The sequence below is a fragment of the Capricornis sumatraensis genome, chromosome 7 (genome assembly GCF_032405125.1).
Source record: "Capricornis sumatraensis isolate serow.1 chromosome 7, serow.2, whole genome shotgun sequence".
Classification (NCBI taxonomy): domain Eukaryota; kingdom Metazoa; phylum Chordata; class Mammalia; order Artiodactyla; family Bovidae; genus Capricornis; species Capricornis sumatraensis.
Genome location: NC_091075.1, coordinates 62,347,530 through 62,374,277, shown reverse-complemented (window position 1 = coordinate 62,374,277; position 26,748 = coordinate 62,347,530). Strand labels below are relative to the sequence as shown.

Here is a 26,748-nt window from a genome sequence, read left to right as displayed (position 1 = left end):
TCATCATTGGAGAAGGAAATGACAACCCACTCCAGTGTTCTTGCCTGGAGAATCCCAGGGACAGTGGAGCCTGGTGGGCTGCCATCTGTGGGGTCGCACAGAGTTGGACACGACTGAAGTGACTTAACAGCAGCAGCCTAAATATTAGTGATGATGCCATTGTGTTTTAAATGTTGGATCTTCTATGTAGCTGAATGGTGACTTCAAATTTGCAGTGCTCAATATGTTACTTTATAGGTTTATTATTTTATTTTTATTGTTTGTTGGTAATTTGGAGCAGTTCACCATTGAAATGTATTAAAAAAGAATAGGTACAAATTTCACAATTTCTGGAAAGAAATATCTTTGAGGTTTTGATAAGGATTCCATTGAATCTGTATATCACTTTGGGCAGTATTGACATAAAATATTACGTTTTCTGATCTAGGAATATGGGATGTCTTTTCATTTATTTGACTTGAATTTCTTTCAGATTTTTTTTTTGTAGTTTTAAGTATATAAGCCTCTTGCCTCTTTGGCTAAGATTATTCCTAAATATTTTGTTCTTTTTTGATTCTATTATAAATAAAATTGTCTTTAATGTTCATTTTGGATTGTTTATCATTAGTGTATAGAAATGTAACTGATTTTTGTGTCTTGGTTTATATTCTATAACTTTGTTGAATTTGTTTATTCTACCATTTTTTCCCTGAGATTGTTAGTGTTTTTTACATCTGTGATGAGTTTTAATGTTGTCTGTGAACAGAGATAATTTTACTTCTTCCTTTCCAATTTGGATGCTTCCCCCACCCCACCCCCGACTTTTTTCTCAATTGCTCTGGCTAGGATTTACAGTATTATATTGAACAGAAGTGGCAAGAAAAAAAAGTGGTAAGAGTGGGCATTCTTGCCTTGTTCTTGATCTTAATGGAAAAGCCTTCAGCTTTTCACCATTGGGTATATTATTAGTTGTGATCTTTTCATATAAGGCTTTTATTTTGTTGAAGTAGTTTTCTTCTGTTCTTAATTTGTTGAGTGTTTTTATCATGAAATAGTGTTGAATTTTCTCAGATTTATTTTCTGCTTCAATTGAGATGATCATGTGATTTTTTTTCGCTTTCAATGTATTACACTGATTGATTTTCCTATGTTGAACCATCTTTGCATTCCATCAATAAATCCCACTTCTAATATTCTGTTGAGTTGTTTACTAGTATTTTGTTGAGGATTTTTCCTCAATATTTATAAAGAGTAATGGTCTGTAGGATTTTTTTTTTTTTTAAAGAACACTGTCTTTGGTGTCAGTGTAATACTGGTTTCATAGAATGAGCTTGGAAGTGTCTTTATTTATTTTTTTTTTAGGAGGATTGGGAAGGATTGATGTTAATTCTTCTTTAAATGTTTGATAGAATTTACCAGTGAAGCCATTGGTCCTAGGCTTTTCTTTCTGAGATTACTGACCAGTCTTGTTATAGGTCTGATTTTCTTTCTTCATAATTCCATCTTGGTAGGTGTAATTAGAAAGATACCTATTTTGTGATATCTAGGTTATCAAATTTGTTACCATACAATTATTCATAGTACTCTTTTATAATTGTCTTTAAATTCTCTTATAATTTCTTTAAAATTGGTAGTAATTTCTTTTTCATTTCTGATTTTATTTGAATCTTCTCTATTGTTTTTTACTCTAAAGGTTTGTCAGTTCTGTTGGACTATTAAAGAGCCAACTTTTGGCATTGTTGATTTTTCTGAGGTTGGCTTTTATGACTTTTATTCATTCTTACACTACAAATTGATATTTATATTAGTTTAATATTAGACTTCCGTATTTTGTTTTTGTCATTTTGGCAGTGAATAAGACCCCTTTACCTTATATATGTAGGTGTATGAAGGGTTTAAATAATTACTGCTTTTGAAATAATGCACTTGACTTTATTTTTCTTCTTGGGTGATATTTTTCTTTCAGGGCTTATTGTATGTTTGTTCTTAAAATTTGTTGCATTGCTGTGGTTACTGTCTCAGGGATAGTTTAAGTACTGTCTCATGATTTGGTTTCCAACTGTAAAGTTCCTTATATTTTCTTCATGCCAAACTGATAGAAGTTCAGATGAGATTAGTTTTCATTATTTTAAATAAAAAAGCCAATTATTTATGAAATGGGTGAACCTAGAGAGGAAAACTTAGAGAGCTAGTAGGTGAAAAGTTACAAATTTTAATTCTGCTTTTGTGAACCATGACATTTCATTCACTGATGTAAACTTACTGGCTCTTCCCATCTTAGTCCCTCATGCATAAATTTGAGGTTACCAAAATTCAATCAGTGGCCCTCTCTGTGATTATGAACCGATAGAAAGTTTCAGCATTACTTTCAAGGGAAGGAACTCAAAGCCAATCATTTCATAGCCCCCATTCCAAGCTAAAAAAACCTTGTCTAGGCCTGTTGGTTTACCTTAATTACTTCTTGACAATCCATTTACCCAAGTCAAGGCTATGGTCTTTCCATTGGTCATGTACAGTTTTGAGAGCTGGACCGTAAAGAAGGCCAAGTGCCAAAGGATTAATACCTTTGATCTGCGGTGTTGGAGAACACTCCTGAAAGTCCCTTGGATAGTAAGAAGATCAAACCAGCCAAGGGAAATCAACCCTGAATGCTCATTGGAAGGATTGATGCTGAAGCTGAAACTCCAGTGTTTTGGTCATCTGATGTGAACAGCCGACTCATTGGAAAAGTCCCTGATGCTGGGAAAGATTGAGGGCAGAAGAAGCAGAGGGTGTCAGAGGATGAGATGGTTGGATGGCATCACCGATGCAATGGACATGAACTTGGGCAAACCTTGGGAGATGGTGAGGGACAGGGAGCCTGGCGTGCATCACAGAGTTGGACACAACTGGGTGACTGAGCAACAATAATCCATTTCCATTTGGACCAGAGATAGTTAATCTCAGAGGTGCAATGACGACTTGACTCCTATTGTATGATGTCCTTGTTCCTTTTATTTTCCTAGTCTCTGTATAGACTTATTTGTGACTCAAATAATTTACTTTGTTAAGAGATTTCTATCAGTTTCCTCATAGATTTGTTAGTTTCTTGACTAATTTTTATTTTGCAGTTGCTTTATTCTGTTTATTCTTTATTTTTTCATTGATTCTAAGACATAGATCTTTCACATCTGAACATTCTTGAGATTTGATGTATCTTGCAGTTGCTGACCATCTACAGCTATTACTGGCAGCACTTTTGTTTTATTCTTAGTACATGAAATAGTAGTGTATTTTCCAATAGCAGTTAGATTGATTAAATAAGTCACTATTAATAATCATTATAACAATTACCATTGGACACTTAAAATGCTACAAGAATTTGTAGGTGGCAAGATAGTTTTACAATAGGATCTATAAATAATGATATAAATATTAAGTATTACAAAATGTTTAGAGTGGAAAAATCACCTATAAGCTCCAAGTCTAAGTACTTAAGCGTTTTTATGTGTATTTCTTTCCACTTTTCTTTTACATATGTATATATTTTTATTTGTTCATAGTTGTAGTATACATCTTATTTTGACCTTTTATATTTTATTATTGTTATATCGTAATTTTCCTCTGATACAGGCCTTCATATTTGTCACTTTTAGTAGTTCCATACTCTATCCCATGTTTGACCCTAATAAAATAGCGCATTGCCCAATTGATGAAGACTTAGAATATTTCCATTTTTCCTATGATAAACAATGCTTCAGTGAATGCCTCTTTTGTGTATTTTTTGATTCTTAATTTTGACCATTTTCTTAATGAAATATAGCTTTGTAGAAACCTCCTGAACTTTGTTTTATTGTCAAGAATCAATCTTTGTATTCAGGTAAATCACCAAATAAATACTATTGTAGTACTTACCACTCATTCATCCATTCATCATTAATATATTGGTTATTATGTGTTTAGTAGTGTCAAGAGCTAAGTATTAAAAAAGTTCTGTAGGGCATACCTCTGACCTGTATTGTCTCATACTCCAGTGGGAGGCTCAGACTGGTCAAAAGTAAATACAGCAATTTAATGAGTGAGGTCAGAAAGATATGGTACGGAAGATATGGTAAAGTTTCTTACTTGCATGAAGTTACTTTGACAGTGTTGTTGACTTACATCCTTTGATATAAGAGCAGTGGGTATAGTCGTGTCACATAAGATTTTTTAAAGTGTGTGTAATAGGCTTAATAATATGACAGAAATGGGTCCCATTTGACCCGTCCAACCTCTTGTCCTTTACATTTGAATCTCTCTGGGGGCCTGTGATCCAGTGTTCATCAGTGCTCCACGAGTCGTGTTTCTGCAGTCTGTTGAGTTCCCTGTTGGCAGCAAGTGTGCCACTTGCCTCATGCCTTGTCCATATCTACTAGACTGCTGTGTTTGTAGTAAATGTTGGAGGATTGATTTTCATTTGACTTGCTTTCAGTTACAATTTTTCCAAATAAGCAACAGTGTTTCACCCTTTTATACTTTCTTTAGAATGTCACTGGCTATCAGTTTACACTGTGTGATATTGATTTATTCAATGCCATTTTAATTATATCTTGCCATATTTGTTGTTGGGACATCCTGGTAGCTCAGACGGTGAAGAATCTGCCTGCCGTGCAGGAGATCTGGGTTTGATCCCTGAGTCGGGAATATCCTCTGGAGGAGGGCATGGCAACCCATTACAATATTCTTGCCTGGAGAATCCCGTGGACCGGAGGAGCCTGGCAAGGCTACTACATACAGTCTGGGTCGCAAAGAGTTGGACATGACTGAGCGACTACCACCACCATATTTGTTAAAAAATTTAGATTAAGAAGGTATTTTAGAGATTATATAAACATATAGAGATTCTTTTTTAAAAAAATTATATTTGTTTTTAGCTATGCTGGGCCCTTGTTGCTGCATGTGCTTTTCTCTAGTTGCAGTGAGCAGGGGCTACTTTCTAATTGCGGTGCTTCTCACTGCGGTGGCTTCCCTTATTGTGAATCATGGGCTCCAGGTGAAGAGCTTCAGTAATTGAGGTACCTGGGTTCCGTACTTGCAGTCTCCAGGCTCTAGAGCACAGGCTCGGTAGTAGTGGCACAAGGGCATAGTTGCTGCACAGCATGTGGGGTTCTTCCCAGGCCAGGGATCAAACCCGTGTCCACTGCCTTGGCAGATGGATTCCTATCCACTGTACCACCAGGGAAGCTCTATACAGAGATTCTTAGAGTAAAAGTTAAAAAAAAATGTGCTACTTATGATGGTTGAAAGCATAACCTACACAGGATGAAATAGAACCCCTTGTTTCTGGATGATCCCTTAAGCCATTGGAGAAGGGGAAGAACAAAGAAACACTTCTGTATACCTAAATATTAACTCAGACTTTGAGCGCAGTGGGTTTTGGAAGTAGCAGAGTTTCGCCATTTTGGATTCATTAGCTAGCTATGAATTTGTCTCCTTTATATTATGCACCAGGAACTGACCCTTATTTCACAGTTTCTCAAAAAAGTAGCCTTGGAAAAAGCTCTTGAGACTGATTTCTTGGAATCCCGCTGCTGTTCTCCTTTGATTTCTGAAACTGAAGGAGCAGGATTGTGCTTTGTTCTGTACAGAGCGGTGGTGATTAGATTATTTACTCTGATACGTACACATGTTGCCGTGTGGCATCACTGTCCATTGTAATCCCAAAGAGAAACAGGGAGTGGGGGGATGGCGAGGCAGTTGATCTGGGATTGACTAAAATAAATTTATCTCAGCTTTTCAAAACACTGTGTGAGCACAATATAATTCACTTGGACAACTGTGGAATGAAACCCTTGTTTTAGCGCCCATTAGATATTTCATAGGAACTGACGGCACAGGAGAAGAATTTATGGTAAAGATGCTTTGGCAGTTGAGAGAATTTGAGGTAGCATTTACATCACCAACTGAAATACAGTTAATTTTTTCCAAGGTGCCCTTACAGCCTAATTTCTGTGACTGAGAGATTGATCTCTTGGCAAGTCTTTGTGAAATAACACCACAGAAAGGAAAGTTATGTGCGTACATCAGGCTTTGATTTATTTTGTAAGCTTTCTTTACAGGGTGGGTATAATCTTGTTCTGTACAGTTAACAAAAACTGTAGCTATACTTTGTCTTGAAGCACTTCCTCAGTTTCCAAAAACAACGCCCACCACAGAAAGAGGCTTTCTTTCTTTGCATCCACATTTCTGTTAGTGTCATCATTGCATTTTGACTCTTTTATGAGGCCCTTTTGGTCAGATCAACAGTTCATTCCAATCTATCTATCTTAACTTCTAGCTTCATCTGCAAAATTTGTGTGGTTACCCTGACACACATGCAGATAAATTGCCTCGGGTTCAGCCTTCTCAGTCTTGGGACTAAATATGCTGCAGTAGGCTGAGCTGATGGATGTAGCTTTTCAGCAATATTGATGTTTCTACTGTTGAGTATAAATCTTTGCATGCCTTGGTTTGCATTTTCATATTCATGTGCAGTTCTTGACCACTGGTTTTCAAAAGGCTTCATCTGTCAGAAAGCTCTGTGTTGAGTAGAAAGACAAAGAAAATTGTTCTACTTCACCCACTGCTCTTCTGCCCACTCACAACAACAAAAGTCATGAGCACAAGTCTTTTGCCAAATGTGAGTAGTGACAATTCACAAACTGATTATGTCCTCATGGCTTAATGTAAAGTCAGCTTGTGATTTTGTACTTGGAGTGTGTTTTCTAGTGGGAGAAAACAAAGAATAGATGAGCCCACTGAAACTTTTAACCCATAACATTCCAGCAGTACAGTTTTATTTGTAACTTAAAGCTTAACCTTCCCCCATGTTTCCCCATGGAAAAATGTCCTTAATTCTGCTTTAGTATCATAAGGAACGTAAATGTTTCATCCTTAACTTCAGTAGATGGTCACCTATCTCCACCTGTGTATTCTGGGGCAGTGTATCAGGCAGCGTTCTTAGATAGATGCAGTAGAGACTGGCTGAAGGGTTTACACAGGAAGGTAATTTGTTGAGAAGATAGTGGGTGGTTTCTAGATCTGCTGGAAGTTGGAAACAGAATGGAGCAATTAGACACTATGCAGCCAGATTCATAGCCAAGGTCATATGCTATGATTAGTTCAATCCTGGACACAGGATCATGCTAGTTTACACTGACCACACCACTGGGGCCAGACTTTTGCTACCAGATCTGCCACCTTACCTGCCTCTGGGCTCTAGATGTTGTTGCTGTTGCCCTCACCTTTGCTAATTTACTCCTGCCTCTGGGTCCAGCTCTCAGTGCAGGGCTGGCCGAAACTAGGTCCCATGCCTTAGCTGCAAGGGAGTCCAGGAAGGTCCAGCCATTTTTGTCTCTATGTTGAAAGGTGTGTCTCTTCAATACTCATATGATGAGAAGTTTCCCGAATATAGGAAGAGCATTCTGATGTTGAACATTCTTATCCTTCTTCCCTCTATAAGGACAAATCTTCACTATAAGAAAGTACAGTCGGATCTCTGGTAGATGAGTAGACAACCCGTTTATCCACTTGCAGCTGTGGTTAATGACTCTATGATCACAAAGATGGAGGAGCCCCCCTTGTGCCTTGGTATCCAGGGACCTATCACCACGTGTTGACAATTTACGTGTAATTGATCTCATGGAGTGCTCGTTACTAGTTTAAGGTGCAATGCATTCAATAGAATTTTTTAACAATTTGATTAACTAGGAGTAGGCTAAGATTATCTTTTTTTTTTTAATTTATAGTATAAAGTGAAACTTCACATCATCAATTTGTCTTTGATTAGGTGGTTTATATATTTTATTCATAACTTATACCCTTTTAAAAATGTATTTTTTTGTGTACAGTAATATTGGGTTGGCCAAAAAGTTCATTTGGGTTTTCCGTAAGATTATACAGGAAAACCTGAACTAACTTTTTGATCAACCTAGTACATGTATATAGGTTACAAGTTCCTGCTTGCATATTTGCTCTATCATTTCCTGTTTCTCAGAAGCAACTGCTTTCAATTCAGTTAGCATTTCTTCTGATATTTACTTCCATGTAGCTAATATCTTTATATTGATATTTCTTGAATTTTTTTTCATTTTGAGACATTAAATATTGCATTTCTATTAAGGAAGAGAATGAGTTAGCTTTCTTTTATGCTCCTTCCCTTAAATACCTGCTTCTCACTCTCTGAGATAGTTATATCTCCATAAATATTTTCCATTGCCGAGTTATGCAGTGGAATATGGCTTTGTTTTCTTTTTTGTACAGCATGTTTAAAAAATCTTTGTTCTTTTTTTTTGGGGGGGGGCTTTCCATTCTATTTATGTGCTACTTATTCATCCCCAAATTCTCAAATAAGGTCAAACACAACGGCTTGGCTCTCACTTCTTTTGTGTGTGTGTATGATGTTTTTCTGGGAGCCTTCTGTTTGCCTGCTCCCTTCTGGACTGTTTGCTCTTGAGGCCTTATGCACAGCTGTTGACCTGGAATTTTCCTTTACTACCATGTTGGGAATTCTTGATTGACCTGTTTACTGAATAGCATCTCTCCTGGTTTCCTTTTTCTTTGGGAGGAGGCACATTGCCCACTTGCTTCTTGAGAGAAAAGAGTGTATATAATGTAATTTTTTTGCGATCTGGCATGTGTGAAGATATCACTTAGTCTCTCCTCACATATGATTGATACAGAATTTAAAGTTGGAAATGATTTTCCCTGAGACTTTTGGAGTCCTTGCTTCATTTTCTTCCACTTCCAAATTTGCTCTTGAATTGTTGGATGATTTTCTGAGTCTGGTTATTTTATATGTGACTTTTTTTTTTTAATGTAGGGGGTAGCTTGTAGAGTCTTTTACTTTTAATCCCCTAATGTTTCATATAACATGCCTTGGTGTGTAACTTTTTTCATCCATAGTGATCATTTTTGCGGAAAGTAGTGGATGGTAATTTTCTTACCACTGTTTTCTGTATTCTCTTTTCTGAAACTTACTTGTCAGACATGCTGGAACTTTTGTATTTTCCCTCCAACTTCCTTATTGTTTAAAAAAAAGTCCTGACCTCTATCCTTCTCTGATTTTTTTCATTGTTGTTGTTCTACTCTTGGGGAACACATATCTCTATTATCTTCTATCCCTTCTATGATTTTTAATTTCTGTGATCATAATATTAATTTCTAGTAACTCTTTCTTGTTCTCATAATATTTATGTTTTATAGCATCTTATTCTTTTTTCTTTATGGGTGCAAATATCTTTTTAATAATGGATATGAAGTGTTTTCCTGCTCCCAGAATTCACCCTCTTTTCTCCTGAAGTTCCTGTCTGTCATGTTAGACTCTTCATCACATGTCCAGTGACCATTTGCTGTCCATTTTTATTTATGTGAAGGCTCTCTGTGCGTGAAGAAGTGGGCAGGCTTCCTCTCACGTCACCTTGGAACCTTACTTACCATAGGATGATTTTCTGTTTTCAGAAGCCCCCTTTCTCCCTGGTTTTGGTAACTGGAGATCTCTTTTCTCGGGCTGGTTAGAAACCCAGCAAATGAAGTTACTTCCATTCGGAGTGTGTGCTTTTGCTCAGTCCTCTATTTCAGAATGGTACCTCCACTTGGGCACTCTTCCTTGTGGCCCTGAGTCCTGACCTCCTCAGGTAGAAGGAGAGAGAGCTGGCAAGCTTCATGGCTCAGGATGGACCTGGAGGTTTGCTCCTTAAAAAGTCCTACAAGCAGTTCTGCAGTCGCCACTGCTGCCTCCATGCTGCCTCCTCCATTCATGCCCCCACTTGAGGTGTAACTGTGCCTGGACTAGTACTTTTCTAGGGCTCTGTGCCCCACATTGGCTGGCTTCTTTCTTCCTGTCAGTTCTCCCAGTACACATTTAGTTTTGTGTGTCCCTCTTCGAAAATTCACTTATCATTAGCTCATCTGCTTTCCATTTTCCAAAAAATTTTTCCATCAAATTTCCCCTCTTCCATTCTCTGTGAGTTTATCCCTGACTCTTATTTAGTGGAATCTGGAGGGAATGTAGTTACGAACATAATTGTAATCCACCACTCAATCCTGAAAATCCCTAATCATTAACTTTTCAAGTTTGGTTTTTCCACCTGGATACATGGTTGTCCAGTCCATTAAAGAAGAGTTAATTTGGTCACTCTAGGATGGATTCCATTTACTATATGTTTGTTTCATTCAAAGATTATTACTCTCACTGTCAAAATTGAACTAAGTGTCATCCTTTCTTGATTTGAGTACATGATAGGAGAAAGGGTCAGCTATTTCTTAGGTATAATTCCAAGTCAGACCTCAAACCTGGTCACAAGAATAACATACAATTTACAGTATTTCAAAGAAATGACTTCCATTCCCTTGGGTTTTCCACGGCCATAATCCCAGCTGGGTCACACTTTCTTAAGTTCCCTACTAGTTTGACTTGAGTTGTGTCCAAGCTGGCAAAAAACTCTTTTCTTAGTAGCATTTTATGCAGTGGTTTCGGGTATATTTTATGGGCTTCCAGGTAGCTCAAGTGGTAAAGAATCCACCTGCCACTGCTAGAGAGGCAGATTCTATCCCTGTGTTGTGGAGATCCCCTGGAGGGGGGAATGGCAACTCACTCCAGTATTCTTGCCTGGAGAATCCCAAGGACAGAGGAGTCTGGTGGGCTATAGCCCATGGGGTCGCAAAGAGTCAGACGTGCATGCATGTGTGCACAGGTATGCACGCACACACAAACACACACATACACACAGAGAGACAGGTATATTCTGTAGGATACTGAGTTTTCATGAAATATATCTATAGATTTCATAGATGAATGTCAGATGATGATATCCTTCTTTATTCTTAGGATAAAATCTCAGAATATCCCTTGCAAAATGCAGAAGATTTCATAATGTGCAAAGGCTAATGTTATTGACCTTGTAAACGCCACAGCAGAATCAAGACCAAATATGACCTCTCTTTCAATTTTTTCCTTAAATTTTATTAGTTCCTTGGTTTTTAAACATTAAACATTTTAAAATTTTTTTTTAAATGTTAATATATTAAGGTATGTCAAGAATTACTGTAAAATTACTATGGACCTTATTGAACCATTGTTAAGCCAAGAGGAAGCCAATTCAAACTTTAAAGGTTTTTGTATCCTGTAGGGTTTGAATGAAGATAGGGGAATCTGATCTGATTCCCAACCTAGAGTTTGCCAAATCCTTTTTTTTTTTTAAAGAAAAATGTTGTTTACCTTCACTTGGTAGAATTAATACTTTTCTGTTTCAGACACCTCATGTTCTTTGTTGACAAATCAAGATTGAGAGTATGCAGAGCTTCTGAGAGGAAACATTTCTAGTTGAAGGTTCCTGTTTTCATCATGATCAGTAAAGAGTGCCAGGCATCTGTTTTGTGCTAAAGCTTACTAGAAGTGTTGCTGCCTCCGGAGCAACAAGCAGGAAGTACTTCTGCCCTTAAAACCAAAAATAGATGCTCTTTCTCATTATCATAGCTTAAAAGATCATCTTTTTTAATGAGATGGGCGCATCCCTTGTGGTTTTCACAGATTTAATGATCAGATTATTTAATGCAGAGCTTGGAGAAAAATAGGTCTGGTGAGACAGATAATGGAAATTTTCCTGAAAGTTGAAGCAACATCAACTTTGTTCTTTTTCTTTCCATAAATCTTTTTACTACTTCTTTTCTCTTTTATTTCTCATTTACTATTTTTCATGGTACTTAAAGAAATTTTCCTGTCTTTTTTTAACATGTTGATACATTTACATAATTTTCACTCTATTTTAACTTCAAAAGATCATCACTAAGGAAAAAACATTATTTGCAAGAAGCTTTGGATGTGTCAGTATTTAAGTATACTGTATATAGTCTAAGTTGCTTTAGACAACTCTATTGCATGTTAATGTGTTGGCAGTCAGAAGGAGAGAAATGGCCTCTTCACTGATTTTAGGAAGTTCTGTTTGTGTTTTGAAAAGTGGAGCAAGGGGAAATAAAGGGAAGAAAGAATAAGGGAAATAAAGGTAATGTATATGAAAGTGCCTTGTAAATTGCTAAATTACATAAAGATAGCAGTTACTATTATTGCAATGACATAACTTCCAGTGAGCAAGCAAAGATTTAATAAAGAAAAATGGGAAAGGGGGAAAATAAATCATTTGAATTAAGAAAAAGTTAAGAAAGTGGGAATATCATAATGATGGAGGGTGGGGGGGTGGCCAGAGTTTTACAGTCTGGTTTTTTTAACCTGAAGATTCAATAATACTTGTACTTCCTGTTTAAACAATGATGTTGAAAACATCTTATTAACAGGGGCTTTCCTATAGCTCAGAGGGTGAAGAATATAACTGAAATTCAGGAGACCCAGGTTCGATCCCTGGGTCAGGAAGATCCCCTGGAGAAGGAAATGGCAACCCACTCCAGTATTCTTGCCTGGAGAATTCCATGGACAGAGGAGCCTGGCAGGCTACAGTCTATGGGGTCGCAAAGAGTCAGACACGACTAAGCGACTAACACATACAAAGAAAGGTTGTTGAAAATAATTTGGGAAGAGGATCTTATCATATGAGGTGGTGAGAGTTGGATAGAAACCACCAGGCAGATGACTTTCTCAGTTCTAAATAAAGATCTATGTGTCATAGGGCATTAGGTACTGTGTTTCCATTTAATTAAGTTTAATTTACATTTGCCTATACTGTCTAAGCCTTTCATTTGTTGTTCTTCATACCTTTGCAAGATAGGTATCATTAACCCATTTTACAGATGGGTGTAGAAGGCTAATTGACTTGCCTACAGCTACTTATCTAGTGGCAAAGCCCTCCCTTCTCCAGGTTTTGAGTTTATTTCCACATTTCCACAGATACTTCACATCAGAGGAATTGATTTAGTTGTGTTCCTGGATATGCAGCTTACTAAATGTTTCTAAAGGAAGTCCTTGTTAAATAACCGTGTGTGTATGTGTGTGTGTGTGTATGTGTGTGTGTTGTGTGTTCTGTGTGTGTGTGTTACTTAGTCGCTAAGTTGTGTCCGACTCTTTGCAACCTTATGGACTGTAGCCCACCAGGCTCCTCTGTCCATGGAATTCTCCAGGCAAGAATACTGGAGTGGGTTACCATTCCTCCTCCAAGGGATCTACCCATCTCAGGGACTGAACCCAGGTCTTCTGCATTGTGGGCAGATTCTTTACCACTGAGCCCCCTGAGAAGCGTCATGACAACTGTAGGAGGTAAATATTACTATTATTTCCATCTTGTAATATCCATCTTATGGATGAGGAAACTGAGGCATGATCACTTACTAATAACACCCTAGGGCATTTTGGGTTTGGCTACATTTGTACTAAATGACTTCCTGTGAGTCTTAAGGAATAGGAGTTGAATTCTACAAGAACCAAGGAATAAACAAAAAAAGACATCTTGGCTGCCCTAGTATGGGTTCAGAATGTGAACTGTGTCCTTCAGAGCTTATCTGGAACTTGGTATTTGAAGTTTTAGTTTTCTTAGGCTTTTAAATTTTATTTGGTTTCCAAACTCATAGCTGACTTGGGGAAGGAAAAGATTGATACTTGAACAGTAATGAAACTCACCTCCTGATAGCAAGGGAGAGGAGATAACCAAATTAGGCAGGCAAAACATCTCCCAAAATGTAGCATTCATGACCTTTGAGTGGAGGAGCAGACATCCCTCTGTGCCCGGAAAGGCGGTCTTGCCACTGGCCGCTCTCAGTGGGATCAGTGGGTTCCCAGCAGCACCCACATAAAGCCAGCCTTTTATCCTGTCCCTTTGTCCCATCCATTCATCTTCCACTCAGCCTGACTGCACTTAGCCCTAGACCTGGATCTGTGACTCAGTTTTCACCTTTGGTTCTCCTTTTCCTTGGTGTTTGAATTTCAGCATCCTCTTCCTTTTGGCTCCCAGAATGTCCTGTTGCTTTGGTAGGAACTCCCCATCCAGTTCATGCTGGTAGAAACTGAACATCTGCTTAGTATCCACAAGGCTCCCGTCTTTTCCTCAGTCAATCTTTCTCATGTTCTAATAGAGCAAGATAATTGATAGGCATATTGATGATTCTGTGCCACCAGAGACTAATCATTTTCTGGACTCTCTGAGAAGGCATTATCTTCTAGGGAAAAAAAAATCCAATATGATTGAAATGAAACCCGTTTTATTACTTAGATGGGTTGTCCTTTAGCTATTATGAAAATCTTCATCATAATCATGTCTTACTCCTTGAGGTTTCTAAAAAGCAGAAATTATACAGTATTATAATGCAGGGTGATACCAGAGAATTATGAGTTATAGAATTTAGCATAACCAACTTTCTAGTAGCTTGAACTCGCCTTCATAGCAAAAAAGATGTTACATTGAAAATAGGAAAATATTTCGCTTACAGATTTGTCTTTTAGGGCAACAGCAGCAAGTCCTTAAGTAAAGTGATTATGTTATCATAAAATGGTTAGAAAGGGAGATAGCAGAACAAGTGCTTGTTGACATGGAATGTTTATTTTGGAGAGAATTCTTGGCATTTTTGCCCCATGTCAGCATAATAAGAATTTGGGGGAGAGAAGGGAAGCGTTAATGTATTTGTTGAGGATTAATGTCCCCGTAGAGAGCATTTGTGTTAGTGAATATATTATGGATAGTATCATAAATATAGTAATTAAAAAGTTGCACACTAAACACGTTGTGTACTGGCATAAATATTCCTTTCCTCTCCTTGGTGGCTTGCATTCAAGTGCATAGTGTATTGTTCATCTTGGTCTCCTGGATTCTTTTTTCTCTTTTTGAATAATTAATGTATTTTTGGCTGTGCTGGCTTTTCTCGAGTTGCTGCGAGCGGGGGGGCTACTCTAGTAGCGGGGCTCTGGTTTCTCATTGCGGTGGCTTCTTGTTGCAGGCTCTAGTCTACTCAGACTTCAGTAGTTGCAGCGCAAGGGCTTGGTAATTGTGGCCTGTGGGCTCCAGAGCACAGGCTCTTTCGTTGTGGTCATGGGTTTAGTTGCTCCACAGCATGTGGGATCTTCCTGGAACAGGGATCGAACCCGTGTCTCCTGCATTGGCAGGTAGATTCTTCACCACTGAGCCACCAGGGAAGCCCTGGTCTCCTAGATCCTTAATCAAGAATAGAAAAAAGATGGCAGTGTTCTGGATCTGTTTCCTTCTCGATGTATTGCTGTTCAGAGGGGCAGAAACAGTCAGTGTTCCAGGACCGAGTTACCAAGTGATTTTTTTAACAGTTCAGAAGCATGGCACAGAGTGCATACTAACAGACAAAACAACCACCTACAATTCCTTCCTTTTGGGAACTTTGTCCTTAAAGTTGTCTCCAGACAATACTACTGTGTGCTTCTTGAAATGTGTTCACTGCGATCGGTGATACCTCAGAGCTTATGTGCCGTAAAAGAAGTGAGATGATGAATAATACAAATACATGTCAGGATCAGAATTTTTAAGGAAGCGAGACTTGATTATCTCATTAGGATCTGTTGCCCCAGTGGGTTGAAGCTGAGCGGGTGGCTGTGTGAGTGAGCAGTAGGAGGAAAGGCACCCTGCTGTTAAGAGTAATGATGTTCTGTCCTTCTCACTGAAGGGTAACAAAGAAGGCAGATGGATGTAAAGTGGGCAATTTCTATTTCTTTGTATGCACAAAATGTTCGCACCTACTTATTTTCCCTTTTAAAAGGCATATTGTTTTTCATGATTTCTGAACTCTCTTACTTACACAATATTTATTTATGAGTTCATAAAGAGTTTCTTCTGTGGAGAGGAAAGTGAGTGCGATGGAAAGTGATTTGCAGCGTGGCTCTGACATCAGGGTGGGAAAGGAAGGAATAGAAAGAGTAATTCTGTCCTCTCCATTTAATTGGCCTTTTTATCTCCTGGTTGTGAGAACTCTTCACTTATGTATTGGTTTATCGATTGACTCCATATTTATGGACTGCTTGCTGTATCCCCTGTGCCCCGGAATGCAGAGATGAATGGCACAGTCCGTAGGCATCCAATGATTCTGTAACCTTCTCTGTCCTGGCTGACTTTAAGGATAATCATGTGTTTATCGACAATTCTGAAATTCTGTCATCCTTCAACGAAGGCCAGTAGATATGGTCATGTAACCAAAACAGACTAGTTCAGGAGCAGCCTTGGAGTTTGTGAGATCACAAAGGTTGCTTGGAGAACAGAAAAGCTACTTTATAAGGTGTTTTCCATCGCATTAGACTTTCTAATGAACCTTGCTACGCTTGGCATTGTTGGAGCTCTTTTCAAGAGCCGAGTTACTCCACCCACTTCCAGACTCGCCAGAAGCTGAGGTGGAAGCGTGGGCAAGAGACTGGAACACGGTGACATCTTAAGGGACATTTCACTAGGAAATCACGGGCAGGTGCCACTGCCAGCACCAGCCTCCTCCTCTTGCCTTTTCTTTGAGATGCCATGACTTCATGTTAGAAGGTGTCTGAATGGAAGCATCTTAAGAAGCCTATAGGATAGTAGGTTGTGGTTTCACTTAATGAAACTATTTGTAAATCTTTGGAAAGGTTGGCACTGAAATCAAAAATCATTTTAAGAAGAGAATTCATCTGAATCTTTTGCTCGTGTGCTGTTTCTTTTAGTACTAATAGGTTCTGCTGTGGGTGTGCTGATCTTGCAAATGCCCCTTCCTGTCTTGATTCGTACTGGCTATGTTTATTTACCTTAAAACAGGGTTAGACTACTTTAATTTTAAAGGATAGTCCAATACCAAGATTTTCAAGATCTGTGGCACCAAACCATTTGTGTGTCAACTTATTCTTCGCAAAGAGCCATGGCAACTCTTTTGTCTAGAGTGTTCGTGTCATTTGGTCCATTGCCTCTAATATCCCACCAATGCTGTTACCTTCAAACTTACCATAACCAGATTTGTTTTATTCCTTTAGTTCTAATATTCTTCTAATGTCAGAGGGTTGTGGATTCCGCCTCCTCTTAAGGTCAGTTCTTTCATTTGTCTTCCTGACCCTTTTACCCACCTTCTTTGGGTCATTATCCTGTCCTTACCTCTCCCTCTTGAACTCTCACCCTTCCTCTCTCTACTGATTGCTTTAGCTAATCAGTGTACTTCCGTTAGCACCAGTCTCTTCCAACAACTGTTCATTCTCCTTTCTCTTCTCTCACTTGCTGTTATCGCTGCCTCCACCATTCAATGAAACCACCTTCAATCAAGGTGGCCCATGGCTGCTGAAGTGTCAAATCCAAAGCTGTATTTTTCGTTTCTTATCTTTAATCGTCTCATTGTCTTCCGTGGTACCTCTCTGACTATCTTCTTTGATCTTTTTCACAAGGTCTTTTTCCTCTCCCCATTCTATCATTGTGTTCTCTAGGCTTCTGCTTTTAGCACTAATCCTCCAGTTGTCTCTCTCTACCCATATTCCTTCAGTGATCTCGCCCGCCAATCTAATTTCTGCTACTTTCTATGTAATAACCACTTTTATGTTTTGCTCAGGTTTCTTCGCCAGCCTTCACACTCAAGAACATCTGGAAGTCCTCACGCAACTCTTCCACATCTCAATTTCTAATGCACCAAACTAAACCCATTGTCTTGCTTATGAAACGTGTTCACTCACTAGTATTCTTTACCTCTCTTGTCACTGTCATCCACCCGCATGGAGTCAAGTACCATGTTGTTCTTCTTTTAGTGTCTGGATGTTTCCAGTACTAACTCTTCTCCCCTTTTTCCTTCCCCACCTACCTCCATGCCCTAATCTTGCCCGTTCCTCTCCTACCTGACAATCAAACTGGCCCTTCTGGTCTCCTTGCCTCTGCTCTGCCCTCTGTGAATCCATCCAGAAAGTAATGTGTCTGAAACTCAGATCTGATCCATCGAGTGGCTCTCTGCAGCCAGTTCAAAGGTTTTGAATTTGTATACAAGGTTGCGGTCTGGCTCCAGCTTCTTTCCTGGCTTCACCCTGGAGAGTCTAGCAACACTGAATTACACTGTGCAGTTTCTTACTTCTGCCTTTTCCGTTGTCCGGTCTCCCACTCCCCACTTGGCTGAGTCCTGCTCAGCCTGAGGACCTGCTAGGCATCCCCTGTATTTGCAAGTCTTCCCTGCTTCTCTATTTCTGGGCTGCTTGCCATGAATCTGAGTCACTGTGTGCATCCCACTGCCCATTGGGGATCATTTGTGTGTATTTCTCGGTCCCAGTAGACTTTGCTTTCCGAAAAGACAGAGACAGTGTCTTATCTCTGTAGCTCTCGAGCCTAGCACAGTGCTTCGCATATAGGAGGTGTCCAACGAATGATTTTTAAGTGAAAAATTGATAAGGACAGTGAATCAATTTGTCTACCAAACTGGGCAAAAGTAATCCATGCATAGTAGTACCTTTACAAGGGAGCACGAAGTGGGGCTTCTGGGGTGCTGATAATGTTCTGGGTTTTGATCTGGTGTGTTCAGTTTAAGAAAATTCATTTAGCTGTCCATGTGTGGTATGTGTCATTTTCTGTATGTTTTACTTCAATGAAAAGTTTAAAAAAATTAGATTTTTTTGTTGCTCAATACAGAAAATCTCATGTCTTCTTTCAAGCTTTTCAAGTTTTTATAGGGTATGAGTTTAGATGTCACAGCAGAGAGCCAGGCTAGTGCTGTTCCTTGATGTGAAGGCAGAGTGAGATGAGAAAGCATCAGTGTGGGTGGGGTCGTCTGGTCTTATGAGGGCCACTGAGGGCCAGCACTGATGGACAGGCTTGTGGTCACCTGTGCTTCTGTCACACTCAGTAGAGGGACCACATGCTAATTACCAGCAAGCTCTGGGCCTTCCGGCAATGGCAGGGAGACTTCATCTTGGATGTGACCATGAATAATTCATCAACCTGCTTATCTGGAAATTTGTGGTCATCATTAGCATTTTAATGAAAAAAAATGCAATCATTATCCTAAATCTGTTTTTTTTTAATTTCTGCTTTTTTTTTTTCTTTTCTTTTTGTCTCCCTCCTATAACAGCTTAACCATCTCAGTCTTTCCTGAGTACTTGGAAACTGCCGGGGTCCCTGACAATGTGCTGACTGGTTGTCGCTATGGGCAGACGGTACCCAGAGGCTCACTGTCATCCAGGCAGCTCATGTACGTATGGGATTTGTCTCTCTCTTTTTTCCCCCCTTTAATTTTCTGTGTAGAATATGGCAGGGTACTGAACTGGTGAAGGTTTATAAGCTATACATGAGACTATTCAGAAATGCAGGAGAATGGATTGCTCTAGGGTAAGTTTTTAATATTGAATGATGGGAAATGGTACCTAAATTAGGATTTTTATAAACCAGTGGCCCTATAAGACAGACCAGAAGTGTGTATCAGCAGTCTCTCTTTTCTGTTTCAGTGTATCCACTTACACATAGGTAGTTTTTTTTTTTTTTTTTTGCTTGTTTGTTGAAGCTTTCCTTTTTCATTGCAATATATAACATTTGAAACAATAGCAATGCCATAAATTAGAAACACTTCCCAGTGACTTAAAAAATACCTTTGAAATTAAAAAATTCATGGACCCAGACGTGGTCCTCAGGGTATGTCATTGTTGAATACATGTTGGTGAGAGAGTTCCCAACTGTAATATCTTACCATTCTCCATAGGAGCAAAGTGTTGATTCCCCAGTGATGACTTACTGTGTCTCACAACAGTTACCTTTTTCCAGTATTAGTCTTTTGGGAATGTCCACAAACGCAGCCTTTTCCTGTTTGATCCCACTCTGATTAACTTAGGAGAAACATGGTCATTGCACATTTAATGATCTCTTATTTCTATAAAGTATAGTCTGTCTCAGACTTACTTTTTGCCCACTTTAGTCTCTAAACCTTAGGCAAGCTCTTTAGGTATTTACTTTTTTGTGTGTGTGTGGCATCCTTTGGACCTCTGGCTTCAAATCAGGGATGTGTTTTGGGTAATTCCTTGGCGTGCTTGTGCTCCCCATCCTTCCGTAGTTATGTTTATTCATAGTCACCCTTAAGCCCCATTTCCTTGTACATTTCCTTTTTTTTTTTTTTGCCTTCATAAAAAAGTTAGAACCACCCTCAACCCTTCCCCCAGACAATTGCTTCTAAAACAAGCCAGGTCATTAGAAGAAGTAGTGGAAGGGAGAGCTGACAGCAGAGTCGGGGCTCAGACCAAGCACACCAGCGTTAGAGCCACTGGGTGGGAGCAATGGCCTTTACACGTCCACTTTCGTATCCTTCAAGGGCGTCACTGTATTACCCTAAAATTAGCGCTTTCCATAGTGAACATAATCAGAAAAAGTTTACCCTTGTGATGCTGTAAAATGGAGATTGGCAAGGGGTGGCCCTTGAGTCAAATCTAGCCCATTCCTGTTTTTGTAGGGACTAACAAGGGTTTTTATATTTTTGAATGGCTACCTGCCTAATCTTTGTTTTTTGCTTCTTGGCCCTCAGAGCCTAAAATATCTACAATTTGACCTGTTAAGAAAAAATGTTGCCCATCTCTGCCATAGAAATATTTTGAAGGCATGTACTATGATTGAACCATATGAAATTGTTAATATTCAACTGTCTTTGACCTACAAAAATGCTGATTGCTTATGTGGTGATTTAGTCGCCACATCATGTCTGACTCTGTGACCTCATGGACTGTCGCCCACCAGGCTCCTCTGGCCATGGAATTCTCCAGGCAAGAATACTGAAGTAGGTAACCATTCCCTTTTCCAGAGGATCTTCCCCACCCAGGGACTGAACCTGGGTCTCCTGCACTGCAGGTGGATTCTTTACCAACTGAGCCACCAGGGAAGCCCATGATTGCTTATGGTTCAGTCTAATATATTTCAAGGAACTTCTTCCTTTAAAATGGTTAAAATTTAAAAATTTGGGTTCTTGGGGCAGAAGAAGTGAATTACGTTAGGAAATTCACGAGTGTTGACCTGCTCATTTGGGTCAAGCCGAAGAGGGTGTGAGCAAGGCCTCAAGGGCCATCAGTACTGCTCGCCTGCCCTGGCTCTCCTGCCCTTCCTTCTCTCTCACTCACAGTGTGGACATTTCCTCCCTTTCTTAAGGAATTGCCATTTAAGAAGTTTCAACAGTAATAGGCACATACGATTATTTCTTTTGGCCTTCTCTCCTTGACTTCCTCTGTTCTCAGCGATGAAAGACATGGATTTTGTTTGTTCTACTCTGTGCCACTCTCTGCATCGTGACTTTACTAGAAATTCTTCGCTTCAAGTGGGATATGCTTTGGAAAGTTCATATTATCATCCTCATTTCACAGATGAGAAAACTGAGGCTTGAAGCAGCAGAGTAACTTGGCAGTGCAGAGTTGCAGTTTGAGCCTGGACTCATTGCCTTCTGCTTGTGCTCTTTCCTCCCGCCAGACTTTCTAGTGACCTGGTCATCCCTTGGGTGATCACTTATTTAGATATTGTGCACTTATCTGTTCTCCACACCATATCTTTCAGTAATATGGTCTTAGAAGCCTAAAAGATTCAACATCAAATGATGCTATATCTGTCTCAAATCTCCTTTGTTTATCCATTATTTGAACCCAGTAACTACAGGTAATCTGAAGGCCCTAAGAGAGAACTTCATATAGAAAGAGTATAATAATATAGAAACAGTGGTTTAAAAATCATGCAAGTAATATATGTTTAATATAAAATTTTTTAATTTAATTTTTATTTTATATTGGAAGATAGTTGTTCTACAGTGTTGTGTTAGATTCTGGTGTAAAGCAAAGTGAATCAGTTATACATATACATAAATCCATTCTTTTTCAGATTCTTTTCCCATGTAGGTAATTACAGAACATTGCATAGAGTTCCCTGTGCTCTACAGTATTATCTATTTTATATGTAGTAGCGTGTTTATATGGAGAAGGCAATGGCACCCCTCTCTAGTACTCTTGCCTGGAAAATCCTGTGGATGGAGGAGCCTGGTAGGCTGCAGTCCATGAGGTTGCTGAGGGTAGGACACGACTGAGCAACTTCCCTTTCACTTTTCCCTTTCCTGCATTGGAGAAGGAAATGGCAACCCACTCCAGTATTCTTGTCTGGAGAATCCCAGGGACAGGGGAGCCTGGTGGGCTGCCGTCTATGGGGTCGGACAGAGTTGGACACGACTGAAGTGGCTTAGCAGCAGCGTGTTTGTATTGATTATTTTATATATAGTAGTGTGTATGTGTTAATCCCAAATTCCTAATTTATCCCTCCCCTGCATCTTTCCCCTTTGGTAACTATAAGTTTGTTTTCTAAGTCTATGAGTCTGTTATTATTTTGTAAATAAGTTCATTTGTACCAAATTTTTAGGTTCCACATATGTGATATATGATGTTTATCTTTGTCTGTCTGACTAACTTCACTTAGCATGATAGGTTCATCCATGTTGTTGCAAATGGCATTGTTTCATTCTTTTATTATAGCTGAGTAACGCATGGGTGCTTCAGTTCAGTTCAGTCGCTCAGTCGTGTCTGACCCCATGAATTGCAGCACGCCAGGCCTCCCTGTCCATCACCAACTCCTGGAGTTCACTCAAACTCATGTCCATCGAGTTGGTGATGCCATCCAGCCATCTCATCCTCTGTCGTCCCCTTCTCCTCCTGCCCCCAATCCCTCCCAGCATCAGGGTCTTTTCCAATGAGTCAACTCTTCGCATGAGGTGGCCAAAGTACTGGAGTTTCAGCTTTAGCATCATTCCTTCCAAAGAACACCCAGGACTGATCTCCTTTAGAATGGACTGGTTGGATCTCCTTCAGTTCAGTTCAGTCGCTCAGTCGTGTCGTTTGCAACCCCATGAATCGCTTAGTTGTGTCCAAATCTTTGTGACCCTGTGAATTGCAGCCCACCAGACTCCTCTGTCCATGGAAGTTTCCAGGCAAGAATACTGGAATAGGTTGCCATTTCCTTCTCTGGGGATCTTCTCAGCCCAGTGATTGAACCCCCACCTCCTGTAACCTTTGCATGGGTAGGCAGATTCTTTGCCATTTCACCACCTGGGAAGCTCATGGCTGAGTAATATTCCATTGTATATACACATCATGTCTTCTTTAGCCATTCCTGTGTTGATGGACATTTAGGTTGTTTCCATGTTTTGGCTATTGTAAATAGTTCTGCAGTGAACTTTGGGGTGCATGTATCTTTTAGAATTAGGGTTTTCTCTAGATATATGCCCTGAAGTGGGATTGCTGGATCATATAGTAACTCTGCTGCTGCTGCTACTGCTGCTAAGTCGCTTCAGTCATGTCCAATTCTGTGTGACCCCATAGACGGCAGCCCAGCAAGCTCCTCCACCCATGGGATTCTCCAGGCAAGAACACTGGAGTGGGTTGCCACTGCCTTCTCCGACAGTAACTCTGCTGCTGCTGCTGCTGCTAAGTTGCTTCAGTCTTGTCCGACTCTGTGCGACCCTATAGATGGCAGCCCACCAGGCTCCCCCATCCCTGGGATTCTCTAGGCAAGAATACTGGAGTGGGTTACCATTTCCTTCTCCAGATAGTAACTCTAGCAGCCTTTAAGTCTTCAAAGCTTCAGCTTTCTCCACTGACTCTGATTTCCATTTTAAGTTCTGGCCGAGGGATTTATTTCTCATGATTTTGACTTGTTTTCTTTGTATTTAAAAAGTTGTAGATCTTATTTAGTTTTTTCATGTATTTGAAATAGGCAGTCTTTTTTGTCATCTTTGCTTACCATATTGACTATAAACTTTACTGCTGTAGTCTGATTAAAGGATTTTTAAGCCTTTTGAATAATCTGATTATAATCCCTATTTCCTTAGAACTTTAAATAGAAATAGAAGTTAAATAAATATTACTTCAGTGGATGGGTGTTCTGCAGATCCTTTTACTGAGTTGCCTTGTATCTGAGTAACCACACTTGTGGAGTTTAGTGAATTGCAGTCTCAATGATGGACACCTCATTCTTCGTGGAATACCACTTTCCGTGCACAGCTCGAAATCAGTAGGTTATGCTATAGATTGTCAGATGTTATGTGAACTGAAGCTGTGAAATTGTTTTATGAGGCCTGTCTCCTAGCAGTATTTTTAGGTTATTTATAAATATGGAAACATATTTCATGTCCTAGTAAGTAAGGTTCTATCTTGACTTTACGAGTAATAAAGAAAGGTTACTTCTATATATTTATCTTTCTCTGAAGAAGAATCGTCCAAAGTTCAGTCGTCCAAGTTAAAATCCCTTCTTTGTAAGTGTTTTTATTTTTTAAAAATCCTTCTCTAATCTGTTTCGTCCGAGCTAGAGATTTGAGGTCTTGTTTTGTTGTCATAAAAAAAAAAGTTCTCCTTTTACAAGGATGCTGTGATCTAGTGCTTTCCTCTGCAGGAACAGGGAGAAGGGAACGAGGTAGCCTCATGTCAGGTCTTCAGTGGTAGGAGTCAACATCCTGGAAGGAAGCCCGCTTGATGTCTGTGTTGGTTGCAGAAGGAGACTGAAAAACATGGCAGAATAGTTCTTGGAGAGCTGAGTGTGCATCCCGTTTCTTTTTCCAAACACTAGCTTTCTTGCTGCAAGGGAACCTGTTGGTAGAATGTAGTGAGTACCTGCATGTCTAGGATTCCTGTAGGGGTTCTGAGCAGCCTTTTCCTCACACCCCATATGAAGAGGATTGGGTTGGTGGGGATGGATAGCCTTATGGATACGTGGGCAGGCTTTGACTCAGGGAGAGATAAGAAGGCTGTGTTATCCTTGGGGAGGTGGCCATAGCACTTTCTGCTAGGGGAGTAACTGGGCGAAAATGTCCCAGCCAGACTGGGGCCATTAAGACCCATCTTCTGGGAGCCTCTGGAAAGGAAAGAAGAGAAATAAGCAACTTTATGGGGGCAATTTTGAAGCCAAAGCAAATAGAATTTGTTTTTCCAGGTTTCTTGGACATTTGCTCATTTATGCAAATTTGAAATTGTTCTTTGGGGAAGTGAACTTGGGTGAACTGAATGAAGGTCATGAAAACCATTGCAGAATGAAACCCATAGAATTCGGAAAGGAATGACTTGGTATATATCAGACTCACGAGATAGGTCAGTTTGTTGTTAGCATCTGTACCTTCTAGCCTTTCCTCGTATGAGAATGTGGATGGATGGATGGATAGATAGATAAGAGAGTATATAAAAATAGGAACTAGCAAGCTATTTGAATAGCCTGTTAAGAATGTTTGGTTAAAGCTATATTTAGACTTTTTAGTCATTTTCTCTCTCTCAGTTTTATGGAAAATACTTAAATCCATGGGCTTACTCTTGCTTTCTCCTTTGAGTTCTTTCTTGGGACTGTCGAATTATGGGGAAAAAACAGTTGATCCCCATCTCTTAGAATACAAGAACATTCCTCTAAAAGCTTAAGTTATATATTGCTCATTTGGAGTTTGATACCAATAAATCCACCATGACTTGGCTAAATCATGCATACCTGCTACCATCTTATCCTTGTGACTGGGGCTTGGTTAGGGGTAAAGAGGATTTCCTGAACATCAGGAGATAGACATTTTTTTTTTTTTTTGAAGTCGCTGTTTTTCACACTGAAGGGTCCAATTTAAGCAAAACTTTAGTCACTCAGTTGTGTCCAGCTCTTTGCAGCCCCATGGACTGTAGGCTCCTAGGTTCCTCTGTCCATGGGATTCATCATGCAAGTATACTGGAGTGGGTAGCCATTTACTTCTCCAGGGAATCTTCCAGACCCAAGGATGGAACCTGGGTCTCCTGCGTTGCAGGCAGACTCTTTAGCATCTGAGTCACCAAAGTAGACTTCTCTTTTTTATTTTTTTTCCTGGTTGAGTGACAGAGTGGAGTTAAGGCTGGACAGGTGATCAGAGCCAGTCAACAGATGCATTGATGCTACACCTGTTATACTCGTAATGCTGTGCTGGTTTTCTGGAGGGTTGAGAAGAGTTACATATGGTCCTTAAACAGTTGATGTTTTCATAGGTAGACGTGACAAAAGGTAGTAACTGCATCAGGTAGACTCAAATTGTGTGATATAGCAGTTTAGAGGAGAGGAAGGCTAGTAAAGATATGTGTAATCAGTGAAGTTCAAGATCTAAAAATCAGATGTAGAGAACATCTTTCTCCAATCAGACACAGAGGTTGGGAATAGGTCTGATTCTGATCATGTAGATGGCAGAGCAGCTATGGGATTGCAGGTGCCATGGGTGGTATTTGAAGGGCACGTGAAATGGGATATCATGGAAGGAACTCATGGATAGTGGGGTCACACAGTACGGGTCCATTGGAGTGCATAGCCTGGTGAGAACAAAGCATGTTCATAATAATGCCTATTTTTGTTACTATTAATGACTGACACACACATAGCCAGACACTATTCTGAGCACTTCAGGTGTGTTCTTGTAATCCTCCAAGTCTCTGTGACATAGATGGTACTGTTATCACTCAGTTACAGACAAGGATACTGAGGCAGAGATGAGATAAGTAACTTATTTAAGGTTACATAGTAAGTGGTAGAGTTGGGATTTGAACCCCAGAGTCAGGCTCCTGGGTGTGTGCTCTTAACCACTGTGCTGCCTGCTCCAGTCAATGTGAGAGTAGCAAAGGGTTACAAGCAAGAGATGTTACTGGTGAGAGAGAGAATTCCAGGGTCCAGATTGCAGAGGAACAGGTTCTGAGGATGCAGTGTTTGTTTGGTGGGCACATGGAGGTGTTGGGCTTCCCTGGTGGCTCAGCAGTAAAGAATCCACCAGCTAAAGCAGGAGTTGTGTTTGATCCCTGGGTCAGGAAGATCCCCTGGAGAAGGGAATGGCAACCCACTCCAGTATTGCCTGGAATATCCCATGAACAGAGGAGCCTGGTGGGCTATAGTCCGCGGGGTCGCAAAGAGTCAG

At 39.8% G+C, this 26,748-nt stretch overlaps 1 long non-coding RNA gene across 1 annotated transcript in view; it reads left to right on the top strand.

The window, feature by feature from the left end:
- LOC138081738 (uncharacterized) overlaps positions 1-26,748 on the top strand; it is a 61,300-nt gene that overhangs the window by 14,005 nt on the left and 20,547 nt on the right. Inside the window, exon 2 of the long non-coding RNA XR_011145069.1 lies at positions 18,925-19,044. This is a non-coding gene — a long non-coding RNA (uncharacterized lncRNA). The remainder of the gene's footprint in view (positions 1-18,924; positions 19,045-26,748) is intronic.